This window comes from Apteryx mantelli, chromosome 10 (assembly GCF_036417845.1).
Source record: "Apteryx mantelli isolate bAptMan1 chromosome 10, bAptMan1.hap1, whole genome shotgun sequence".
NCBI lineage: Eukaryota > Metazoa > Chordata > Aves > Apterygiformes > Apterygidae > Apteryx > Apteryx mantelli.
The window spans coordinates 1,824,738-1,837,486 of NC_089987.1; the positions used below are offsets into that span (position 1 = coordinate 1,824,738).

The window sequence follows — 12,749 nt, forward strand, 5'->3', positions numbered from 1 at the left end:
GCGGCCGCCTGGAGCGGTGGCCTCGGCCCGGCTGCGTCGTCCTTAGGCTCGCAGCAGCCGCCGGCGCCCGTGCGTATTTGCTCCTTGGAAATGGAGGGAGACGCCGGCCTCTTGCAGCTGGCGCTGGCGTCGCATCGCCGGAGTAAGGAGGGGGCACGTTCGTACCGGCGCTCGTTGACAGCGTGGTGCGGTTGCAGCTCTTAAAGGCCGGGAAAGGAGAACCGAGGATCTGGGCACATCAAGTTACGGCGAGGTAAACTGAGGTTTGAGCTGGTGAGCGTTTGGCTAGTTGCCTGTGGGCAAGTTCTTGTCCCGCTGTAGGCAGAAGTTTAAAAAACACGGTAGAAACCAGACTTATCTTCAACAGATAAGCGATAGCGAGAAAACATGAAGGTGTGCTTTACAGAAAAAGTGAACTCCTGTATGCAGTAAACAAGTCTTTTTGTACAAGTACCTGCTTTCAGACAAATGGCAAAGACGCCGAGAAGCCCAGTAGCATGGACGAGTTTGGCTCTAGAGCAGAGTTCTTAGCTGGTTGTCTTGGCACGAGGAAAGGAGAGGCTGCAACAAACTGCTCTGGCAGTGTAAAACGAGGAAAAAATACATTCAGATCAACAACGGGTCTGGACTAGAGCGCATCCTGTTTGCTACGTATATGCGAAGAAAAAGCAACCAAAATAGCAAATTTCATCATGGCTCAGAGAGCGGCCGCGAGCTGAGCGCAGCGCGTTGCTGAGAGCGGCTGCAGCGGTGGAACAGGAAGTCTCGCTCCCCTCCCCCTGCCTTTGTGGACAAGCAGCCTGCAAAGAGCTGATCAAAAGGATGTAAAACTTGTAAACAAGATGTATGCAAAATATATTTGGGAAGGAGTGCGAGTGCTTGACACGCTGGGGTGCACTAAACACATGACGTCATGTGAATATAGGTTGCCATCTGAGGCTACCGAGCATGTGACCCAAAGTCATCTTAACATTGAGCAGCGAAGCAGAAGGTGACTTTATCTGTACGATTGCATCCGGTGAGCTACTTGAAAAACGCACGGGGAAGGCTTACCCTGTGCCTGCTAATGAAAGGGTGAGCAGCTGTCCTGAAATCTTAATAGTAGTCCAAGAGAGGCATTGCGTCCGCAGCTTCGGGACCCACTGTGTTTGCTGCAGTCCCTAGGATACAGTCTCTCTGGCCGAGCGTTTTTAATAGCACTTCTCATATTTAAAGGTGGGAAAGAATGCGTTTGGCATTTGAAACATGGACGGTATTTTTGAGGCTGCTTCAGAGTCTGGAGTGAAACAGCAAGCGTATCCCTAGATTGATGCTGGCTTGGTAAGAAGGGTTGATAAGACTAGCTTATGTTTGTGTATATAGAAACAGGTCACTTAGGCAGCGATTACAAAGTTGTGTTGTTACACCCTTCTGCCTCCCTCACCTTCCTCCGCCTCTGTGAAAGAGGCACTTTCTTACCTCACAGGGAGTCTTAAGGCTTAATCCATTGTTTGTAAAGCTCTTTAAGATCCTTGTTTGGAAGCACTAGAGTCTGGAGGATTAAAAACAATTTATTTTTGTGTGTCTTGTATAATGTGCATCTCAAAGACCTTCCAAAGAAGGAAGAACTGTGAGCCAGACAGAGATGGCAGGTTTATAAGGTAAACACAAGGGAGGAAGCGGCTTGGAAGAACAAAGAAGGTAAAAGCAAGAAGCCTGTTCCCCTGTTGGGGAGACTTTGGCGGATATATGGAGGATAAGTTTCCAGCTCTGGAGGAAGGGGTTGGATGTAGTAGTGCCTTCTTCCTCTTAATCCTATTTAAACACCCATCTGGTCTGTGCTGCTGCCTCGTTGTGAGAGTAGCATGCAGATTTTCTCTCTGCTCTGTTTATGCCCTTTGATCATATGTATTGGGAAGCAGGAATCTCGTTTGTTCTTGCCCAATCTATTATGTCAGCTCTAAACTGCCAAATGTGTTTACAGAATTAATGACAGTGTTTTGGATAAGGATGATTTTTTTTGAACTAGGTCTAGAACGGTCAATGAAGCTGATTAAGTTGAGAGTAATACCCTCTTGCTTGCTTGCCTTGAGCAGGCTGCCTGTGCAACGCTGGCTCGGGCAGCCGAGCCAGGCCTGCGCAGAGCCAGGCTCAAAATTTTCTCTAGATGTGACCCAGAAGCGAATGCGGAAAGAAATCCCTCGTGCCCAGTCCAGACTGATGATTTCCCCAAGAACTGGTGCCTTCCAGGAAGGACATGTCTAGCCCACTAGCTGTTTGCTTGACCGTTTGCAATTAGGGTCTGCAAAAGCATCCACGTGCTGCAGCCTGTCACCTCCCCGTTCCCCCTTGTGACACTGTCCGTCGGCGTGTGTGGCCCTTGCCCCGTTCCCCCTCGCCGTGCTGTTTGCGCCCGCGCGCGGCCCTTGCCCTCGGTTCTCTCTGCACCTCGGTGCCCTGCTCCCGGCCCCTACCAGGGATGCTGGTGGCAGGGGCTTCCCGCGGGAAGTCCTGCTGGGAGAGCGGACTGGGCTGCTGCTAGCGGGGAGAGCGGTGCCCTGCGAGGTCCTCCTTGCGCCTAACGCAAAATCGTTGCTGGAAGGAGGGCCTCGGCGGGGCTTCCCTCCCGGCAGGCCCGTCGGTGGACCTCCCTAATACAGCTATTTTGGTGCTCTTGCTGTCTCCTCAGGCGTGGGCAGCGTGAAGGGGCTCGCTGCCTTCCCATCCGCACCCTGCAATGCTAATGCCATGGTCCTGCTGCAGCATTGAGAGCACTGGTCTCCCAGGGCTTCCAGGTGCTCCAGTTTCTCTCCAGCTCCAGCCCCTTACGTGCCGGTGTAAAGCATGGGGAGCAGCAGTGACCTGTCATATGTGGCTTCTTGGCTCCTGTGGGGAAGCAGAAACTGGTGATTAAATTCTTTCCCCAGGTGCAGGCCTGAGCATGTTGTGTAGGTGTGTTGCCATCATGTGACACTCTTTGCATTTTAAGCGCAATGTTTTCCCATGTGAACTTGTTTGGGGTCACAGAACTGAGTGTTGCTGTTGTTCTGATCAGGTTCGTATTCGGTAAAAGCTTTGCCAGTTCTGTTTTCTCTTTTGGATTGTTTGGGTTTTAGCCATAAGAATGTCCTAAATATTGGCGTTGCAATGAGCAAGGCGTTCAGGCAGCGGTTTCCAAATGATGTCAAAGCACCCTCAAGACCCTCAGTGTTTTTGTTAGTTGAGCCCCAGAATTTTACGTAAATCCAGCTGCCTCGCTGAAGAGCTCAGCTGAAAGTGCCGCCAGCCGTTGTCGCGTGTGACGTGCGTTCCCGGGCAGGCAGGGCTGGCGTGTGGGTTGGGCTGGCCGAGGCTCTGGGGTATGTTGGTGAGAAGCCGTAGGTGTGTCGCAGGGAAATTCCTGAGGTGTTGGGTGTGCTCGAGCCAAGGAGAGCCAGCAACCAGTGCCGAGGTCTGAGTAAAGCCAATGAGTTAGTGTTTACTTGGAAACGATGTCGGTGACGTCAGGGTATGATAGATGGGATGCAGTGGCTCGCCGAGGCCACTTTTGTTACTGGCGTGGCATCATAAGATCTGATTTATCCTCAAAATAGTTCTGTTTCTTATTCGCCAGTCCCCCTGTGGCTACCATGCCTCTAGGGGTCCCTGCGTTGGGAGCTCTGAAGGTCTGGATGGTAGGTGGACCAGGTGTAGACCAGCTTTGCAATAGCAGGGCTAAAGAGATTAGCGCAGCATTCACTTAAAGGAGAAAAGAAAAAGCTGGCTGGCTGAAGAGGATGCAGAAGACTGATGCCGTGAGTTAGGGGTTTGAAACACCCAGCAGTGAAGTCCAGGGAGCTGAAGCTCTTCAGCCTAGCGAGGCGCGTGTCGGAGGCCCTTCCGGTCCGCATTGGGGATGTGCGTGGGGAAGCAGTGTCGCGAGTGCCCAGGCCGTGGAGTCTCTCATTCGAAACATCTGCTGCCATCAAGCTTTGGGCTGACCTTGTGTGACACTTCCCCGCTTGCTTTGTTCCCTGGGCATTGCGAAAAAAAAAAGAGCCCCCGGTCACTGCAAGTTGAAGCTAGAGAAATTCAGCTGTTAGAGAAAGCACCAGATTTATTTGGAAGGTTGCTGGTATGAGAACGGCTTAGCTTGTGGCTGTTGTAGACCTTGCATGCCTTAAAAATTAGGGAAATAGGGTTTCTTTTAAACAATGTCTTGGTTTTAAAATATCTGCTGTAATTCATCTGTATCTGTGGAATATGAAAGAAGAATTAATCAGGGAAGTTCCATTGCCTGTCAGGCTGTTTGCTAAGATGATTGCAGCAAATCCTTTTGGCCTTAAAATCAGTTAACTTTATTCATTGATTTAAATTATTTTCCTATTTTTGTTGTTCTTACTTCACAGGCTGGCTCCCTTATGTCCATGAATCTCTTGTCTGCTCTGCTGTCTAATTACTTCTTAAAAAAACAGTTGCTTCATGAGGACACTCCAACTAATCTGTTATAGATGCAGCTATTCCAAAAATCTGCAATTCCATGATACCTTTGCTTTATTGCCTCCCTCCCCCTCCATGATCTCGTAAGCTTATCAGTGCTGGTTTCCTTGCTGCTTTCTGGTTTCGTGCAACTGCAGTTGCAAATTATTTGCTGGGGACTTTACATGCCGTTTGAGCCCTAGAAGTACCGTTTCCTTCAGAATATATTCTTCCTTTTGCTCTGCTTGATCTTGTGACTATTAAGTAGTTTTAGACAAAGATTATTTTTAGTCTCCTGCACCCTCTTAAATTAAGTACACTAGCTCTAAACAAGCACCAAAATTTTCTCTAGCACAGCAGAGAAATTATTTAAAACTGTACGTGAACTTTCTGTTTGCAGTGACCTAGTTCACTGTATACAAAAGCTAACACGCGTACGCGCCCCGCTTCCCCTTCCAAACCCTCTCCGACTGACTAGTTACAGAGCAAGCTGCATTTTGTACACGTTACAAAAAACAGTGCACATAAGAGCAGAGGGGAATTAGAATATGTTTCCTCAAATACCCGGAAGAGTGGGAGTTGTGCGTTTCAAGAGAATTTTTAATTCCTTGGGGTTAATCCGTGGCAAGTGAAAAGCTGCACTGTAACTCTGCCTTGGCAGTAGAATTTTTATGAAATTCCGCTGCTGACACCAGTAGTTGCTGGTAGATCTCTGAAGTTCTTACTTGTGTCGGATTGAACCTCCGCCGATGCAAATCTTTGATGCAAAGCTGCTCTGCACATATTATAGTGGGAAGATTCTCTGGGGTTGCTATAGTGAAAGGCTGGAGATGACTTCAGGAGTTTAAATTAGGCCTGCGTGCTGATAAACAAGGTCTCTGCCTGTCGTGCACGTTGCTGCAGCATTTGAAGATGTTTGTGTCGAGCGGGTGGGAGGTGTCAGCTCGGAGAAGTGAAAGTGCTTACATAAGCCTGGCAGACTAAATGCACCAGAGGTATTTTATGGAGAATAGTGGACAGGTGCCAGGGGCTTGCAGTCAAGGTAGGAGTGCTGCACTATATTTGAGTAAAAACGAGAAAGAAACGCTGGAGATGCTGGTTGCCTTTAGAGCTGTATTGCTGGGTTTTGTGAGTGAATAATGATCCGTTATTCCCGCTGCCTGTGCCTCTTCCCCTGCTGGGGTTATACGGGGGTTGTGTTGCACTGTTTTAACCTCCTTCAGTCCAAAACAACATACTAGAAATATCCCTCACTGTAACATCCCAGACATGCTTCTATTGCCCTCTCCTTCGTGACTTCGTTAGGTCTTGATCTTTGCAACCTCTTCAACATGTGTAAATACTGAAACGAGACTGTTTCTAAAGAGCCCTTTATTAAAAATGTACCGACCTATCCTAATCAGAAGAAATGCTCCAGTAGCCACTTTCCTCCTTTCCTGTGTTTGGAAAAGCAGGCAATGGCAGAAGAGTGCATCGCCCTCTCGGGAGGGCGGCTCGGTCCGCAGACCGGGCAGGCTTCCGCGGGGAGAGGGATGCGTCGGGCGCTCCCGGAGCGGCGCGTTGCAGCGGTGGGCAGTAGGGAGGAGGGCTTGCTCCCGCGAAGGGGGCCCGGGCACGGAGACCCGGCCTGTTGATCACAGCTGGAAGCACGGCCCGAAGCCTTGTTCACGGCAGACTTGGGGCAGCTCTTGGCCCGGCGGCAGCGGCTCGGACGGCGCGCTGTAAGAGCCCAGCCTGGGCAGGGCTGAGTTGCAAGCGGTTTTAAGCCTTCTTTCGCTCCATGGTTTCAATTGGAGCTTTAATGTTACTTGAATCTAGTGTTTGCTACTTAAAGCAAGGGCAGGGAAGTAAGCAGTTTCCCAAAGCAGAGCCATGGGGAGCAGCCCAGGCGGTGCCATGCCACGCCGCGGCTCCGGGCCCTTCCCCGGGCTGCCGGCCCTCCCGTCCCCGCTGGGGTTTCTGTGCTGGGAGCCCCGGAGCCCCTTTCCGTGGACGTTGTCCCGGGCCCAGAGGCTCCACGTCCTTTGGGCTGGGAGCGTGGGTTTCCTTAGGGGCTGTTTAACCCCCGCCCCGTTCGTGTGCTGTTTTTTGCTTCGGAGGCTATCGCCCGATGAGTAGGGTGGTCTTTGGCGTTGTAAGTGTCGCTGCAGCTGATAAACCTTTCTCGTAGGGTGCTGGCGGCCTCTTAGGTGTGCACGGATGATCAGAGCTGGTTTTTCCCCCTTGTAAAATATATTCCAGCTCCAGTTTGTAATGTGGCAAGAGGGGGAGAGAGAGAAGGGAACAACAGCATTAGCGGATGTAGAAGTAGCTGGAATGAGAAGCTTTTGTGCCATTAATAACAGCTCTGGCGGGCAGCCAAGGCTCCGAGTGTGGGATTAGCCTGAACAATCAAGACTGCAGGATCAAAACAAGGAGGCAGGAACAGCGAGGTCACGCTGCTGCCATCTGCGCTGCCGCAGTGGTGGGAGGGAGCGGAAGAGGGGGCCGCGCCGGAGCAGCGCAGCCGCTCGCGCCCGCCGGCGGGAGGGAGCCAGCATCGCCCGCGGAGCCGCCGCGCTCGCCCCGGCGCCCCCCGCCAGCCCCGCGAAGGGCACCGGCCGCCGCGGGGCCCTCCGCGGTTTGCAGGAGATTACCTCCGATAGACACGAGCAGTGTGCGAGGGCTCCGTCAGGCATTTCTTTGCTCTGACTTTATTCCACGCCGAACGACTTTGTAATCCTCCGGCGGCCAAGCCGGCAGCCCGCCGTGGCGCTCGGGCAGCGCTGCCGCTGCGAGCGGCGTCCCGGGGCCGAAGGAGAGGGCTCGCGGCGAGGTGCCGGCTGCGGGCTGGTTAGGGCCAAAGCCAGGCTTTCTGCTGGGGCTGCGTACCAGCGCGTGAAAATACGTACGCGTGGGCCTTTCGAGAGGTTATATTTGCTAGTTTAAATCAGTGCTTTGAAGGGGTGACTTGAGATTTCTGCTGAAAGACGATTTTTGAAGCAGATGGAGGCAAATTCTGTTCCGTTTCGCTCCGGTCTCGAACAGATTTTGCTGAAATACCTTGCAAAAGTATCCGACAGCAAAATGATGCGAGTCGTTTGTGCTGCTTCTTGTCTCTTTTTCCCTGTGACCTAGTAAATCTTACTGTCCTGTAAATGTAAATAGAAGAGCTGAAATGCGATGGAAGCAAAACAGTGTCCCACAAACAGCCTCCCAGCTCTTGCTAAAAATATCCGTGCGGTGCAGTAACTCCCAGGCATGCTTTTGTCTGGCTGCTTTTGAATTCCCTAATTGACGCTGGTTGGAGGGCAGCGCACCGGTTTCCTGAACAGCTTAGATGTTGATTGTGAATTAAAAAACAAGAGCAAAACTGTTTTTCCTTTGTGCAGGAGCATTTTTATTTACCTTTCCCCCATTTCTAAGCTCTGTATTTTTTACTTACAATTGTATTTTGTAAGACAACTTCGTTAAGTGTGTCTGCTGAGCGGGGGCCCGGGAGACGGCGAGCAAAGGACGCAGGTTTTGAAGCCCGTGATTCTACGGGCACCTATTCTATGCGCTGGGACTGCAGGGCTGTGCTGTTGGAAGTGTCCAGGCTGGCTGAGCGATGCGGTGCAAATGGAGCTGAATGTAGTAGGAAGTGTTAATAATGGTTCCTAATTGCCTACTAATAACTAAATCTGTGGAATTTGGCAGCAGCCGGGATATAGTTTTCTTCTGCAATCTGTCAGTTCCCTTTGGAAAGAACAAAGTTGGGGTATTGACGTACGGGAGTGAATCTCGCATTCGGTTCGGCGGAGGTAACGGGGGAAAGTTTTCGAGCTCTCGCTTGGCCTCGCTCGCGGTAAGAGCACGTGCGAGCGCTCACGCAGCCGGGAGCCGCCGGGGAGCAGCCCCGCGCTCGCCTGGGAAGGAAGGAGAAAAAACCCTGACTATTCTACTGTCTGATTTTTTTATTTTTTTGCTTAAACTTGGAAATGGAGAAGCGCAGCCTCGTTTCAGTGCCGGGCCGAGCGCGGCTCTGCAGGGGCGTGCTGGCTGCCTGCGGCTGCGCTCGCGCCGCCCTTCCCGAGCAGGTCGGGGAGCAGGGAGCAAAAGTTTGCAACCGGCAATTCGTGATAAGTCACGGTCGCTCTGAGCAGCTCCCTGGGCTGCGTCTGTTGTGCAAATGTGATAAACCGCTCGCGCTCGGAGCTCCGCGGTGGCTGGTAAACAGGACGGGAGCGCTGCTTTCGCCCGAGCCTCCGTTAGGAAATTAAAGATTTGAACTCGTGATTGAGCGTCTGAGAGAAGCTCGTCCGCAGACGCGGCTTCGGGAGCCGGCCGCGTGCAGGCTCCCCTTGGCGGGAGACATCTCGTAGCTTCTCGGCAGCAGCAGCAGCAGAAAAACAAGCACGAATTTTTCTGTCTTCAGGGATAACTGCAGTGAAGCACGCGGGGGGAAGGGCTGTGGCGCGCTCGCTGGTACCGAAATACCTCCCCATCCCCCCCGCACGTAAACAGAGCTGCCCGACTTCCTCGACGCGGCGGCAGCGGCGGCAGCGCGGGCGGCACCTTTAGCGGGGCGCAAAGAGAAGACGGCCCCCCGGTGCGAGCTGCCGGCCCGGCCGAGGCCGAGCGCTGTGTTTTCCGGCTCCCGGTCTGCCGGCGTCCGAAACCAGAAAAGCGTTTTCCGAGGAGCTCGCGGCCCGCGCCGTCTGCACCCGGGCTGCTCGGCTCCAGGGTGCTGCATCGCCCGCTGGCGCGGGGGAGACGCGGCGCTGCCCACGCGCCCCCCGGCCGGGGCCTCCCGTCCCCTCTGCTGCTGCTGGTGGCCTCCGGGGGGTGAGAGAAGCCCTTACGGTCATCCGGGAAGTTCCTTCCTCTCTGAAAACATGACTTTGTGCAGCCTGAACGCTGCGCGCGATGCACAGTGGAGGGGTGGTTTTCATATTGGTGTGCTGACAATATTGTCGCTTCAATTTATTTTTATTTATTTATTTATATATATATATATATATATATATATATATATATATATATATACATACACACGACAGCGTGTCTACCCATGGAGATGCCTGCCATGCCTGGGAGCTGCCAGGGCCTCCTGCGTGGGGGCACCCGGCCCCTGGTGGGGGCAGCGGGCTGCTGGAGGGCGCCTGTGCCGGATGCCGGTCACGGCGGAGGCGGCCCGCGGCCGCCGGGCGGGATCGCGGCGCTTGGGTCACACGCCCCTTTCCTAACGCCTAGGTTAAAATTTAACATACTTCTATTTCCGTGCCTTGGGCTGTTTGATGTTACAGGGAACTTCATATGCGTTGGGACTGTAAACGAACAGTGGGATCGAGGGGTGCGAGGTTATCTGCTACTGAGGAATGTTAAGAATTCAATGGCGAGGAAGGCGAGCTCTTTCCTTTCCCAGTGGTGGGAAACCAGGGCTTGGTGGGTGACGTTTTAATGTTTCGCATACACAGAGTGGTCCCTGCTTTGGCAGTCTGTCTGTCAAGTTTCCACCTGGCCAAAACATTTTCACTCTGACTGTAAACCTTAGAGGGGAGAATGTTCAAATGGAAAAGTTGACGCAATCTTATCTGTAGCGCAGCCGTCGGTGCTGCGGAGGAATCTGAGCACTGGCTTATGTCAGGCTTGAAGCTTTCCCCTTTCCTTCCAGCAAACCGCATACCGCTGCCTTGGAGCCTTTCCTTCATCGGGGCACCTCCTTCAAGGAGCTTAGTTTGGTCAGGAAAGCAAGTCTGGACTCATTTTAAATAGATATCTACTTCCCCGACGGACACTGCTGCCTCCTCCTCCTCGCAGCAGCGTGATTTCTTTAGCGCGGCCCTTCTTCAAATGCAGCGCTGTCCTCCGCCCAGGAAATAGCAGCATCCCTTCTTGAGAAACTTTAGGCCCTTTCTTCAATAGGCAATTATTCTTGCAAGAGACATTCAGGTCATCCGCTCCCCTTGTGCAGTAAGTGACACTTCCACAAATGACTGATGCTTAACATAGCCAAGGGTCACCTTAGCCCGCTATTGGTGCCGAAGGCTTTCATTGCGGCGAACATGAACGGTCTTTAAAACTTCCTGCTGGCTCTGCTGCTAGCAGTTCATTAGCAGGAAAAAAAGCCTGGAACTAAATTTGCCAGATGTGCTCAGACCACACCACTGCTGGCGCTGCCTTTCCTCCGCCGTGCGCTGCAGGCGTGGTGGAGGTGGTGGTGGTGGTGGTGGAGGTGGTGGTGGAGGAGGAGAGGGCCCGTCGGCGCGTGGGGCGGCGGGGACCACCGCATGCTCTGGCCTGCTCGCGCGCGCTGCTCCTGGGCGAAAGCAGGGGCTGGTGGCAGGGCAGGAGCTCAAGAGCAGCCTCGGGGAGGGGGACGGGAAGAGCGGAGGGAAGGAAAGAGCCAGAAGCCTCTGAAGTGGAGTGGTAAGAAACTGAACTTAAAAAGGGGCAGAATGCAATGCTCTGATTTTTATAAGCGGCCAACTACTTCCAGGGGATGTCTCACGGCTAATCGCATTACTTAATTTCCATCAAGACACTGCAAACGATAAAAATAATGGTTGCAGTAATGACTCCTTGGTTTGCACTTGTCTTAAGGCAGGGTGCATTTGCAGATGCATTTTAGAAAACACCTCAGCTGAGGATCAGCTGCCATTTTTTGCTCTTTGGCACCGAATGTTTTACTCACTGTTTGCATTCAGTGATGCAGATCTGCGTGCGTATTCAAAGCCTGTAGTTAATGTTACAATTTCCTTCCTGCTATGAGTTTCTGTTTTCTATGCTCACACCTTTCTGGAAGCCTCCTTTGGGGCTAAAGCATTCCATATTTGGTTTTGTGTTAAAAGAATCTTTTTCTGGAAAGGTGAGAAAATCCTTTCCTTTTTGTTTTAGGTGCATACAGGGAAAATACTTTTTTCTGCTGTTAATAAAACCAGACAGACCAACGATTCAAGAGGCTGATGTTACTTCAGTCCTGGCCTGCGTGCATCTCGTAGAGGAAAAAAACCTTTTCCTGCGCTTCAGGGAGCGCTCGGCTTTGCTGTTGGAGCAGAGGTTAAGGATTCGCAGGGCGGCGCACCGGTTGAAATCCCGCTGGGAGCCGCGCCGGGAGGCGGAGGACGCCTCCGCTCTGGGCTCCCGGGCCGCGTTGCAGCGCGGAGGCGCCGGCGCGGGGGAGCACCTGCCCGGCGCCGCGTGCCGAGGCGGGAAGGGGTGCTCGGCACCGCCGCACCGCGAGCCCCCGCCTGGTCCCTGGCGGCTCTTTCCGCCCGTGCCTGGCTGCCTGATGGGCTGTTTGTCCGAGAGCTGCCGTCGCTCCTCCGGCGCGGTCGCCCTCGGTCTCACCAAGCCCCCAAGCAGCGGGGCGGACTCGGAGGGGCTGCGCGGTGCCGCGGCGGAGGGGAGAGCCCCGCGGCCGGGGACGAGGAGGAGGAGGAGGAAGGGGGAAGGCCCGTGCCTGGGGCACTGCCGGCGCGTGAACGGGGAGGGGGACGGCGAGACCCGGCTGTGAGATGGCCCCGACCCGCCGCGAGCCCCTCACCTTTCCGCGGGCTGCAGCGGGGGCCGATGCTCGTGCACCCTCGTACAGATGTCGATCTGTTCAGATGGAAATACGCTGTTTTAAAGGGGTTTTGATTATAATACCGGAGCATTGTTTACTGACTGTACATATGCTATGCTGTCTCAATTCCGTGCTTGGCCAAGAATAGAAAGCAAAGCATTACTATGCGTGTTTTACAGCTGCGGTTGTTGAAAAACTGGCTTGCCCAAATGTTTTATGCATTTGTGGCTGAGTAGGCAATGGATTTAAGGTTCAAAACTGCCACTTCTCTACTCAAACTGCTAATCAGCATTACTTCTGAAAGGACTATAGATAGTGCGTGCTAGCTGATAGTACAAAAATAAACTTTTCATAACCTTCCTTCGTTTTCCCTAAATCCCCAGGCTTGCAGGAGATCTACACCACTATCTGTAGGCACTCGCAAGGCCATCTTCGTTACGAGCTTCTCGCCACTCCATTTAATTGCGAAAGAGCCTTTTGGAGTAGCCTTTAAAAATACCTATCGCTGTTGCACTATCTTCATTAAATGAATGGGGCTGTTGTATAGCTGACAGCTGCCATTTTAATGATGTGGTGTTGTATTTCCTTGCAGGAGGCTCAACCTCATGAGGCAGATTAGGACTGAGAAAATCCAGGTTCCATTAGAAACCATTGGAAATGAGTTCCCAAGTTGTTCTAAGGTAAATCAATAATGCATATGATCTCTCTGGCTGGACTTGGTGGCTGAGCCAACAGTTCATTTAACCACTTCTTTTTTCTTTTTCAAAGCGCTTTCAAAATCTTT

The 12,749-nt window shown here is 52.7% G+C and overlaps 1 protein-coding gene across 5 annotated transcripts in view; it reads left to right on the forward strand.

The window, feature by feature from the left end:
- Positions 1 to 12,749, forward strand: part of ANKRD11 (ankyrin repeat domain containing 11) — a 168,118-nt gene that overhangs the window by 76,897 nt on the left and 78,472 nt on the right. The window contains exon 3 of one of the 5 annotated variants that reach the window (XM_067302349.1): positions 12,558 to 12,645. The exons of the other annotated variants lie outside the window; for them this stretch is intronic. The gene's annotated coding sequence lies outside the window, so the exon portion shown is untranslated. The remainder of the gene's footprint in view (positions 1 to 12,557; positions 12,646 to 12,749) is intronic. 5 annotated transcript variants of the gene reach the window in all.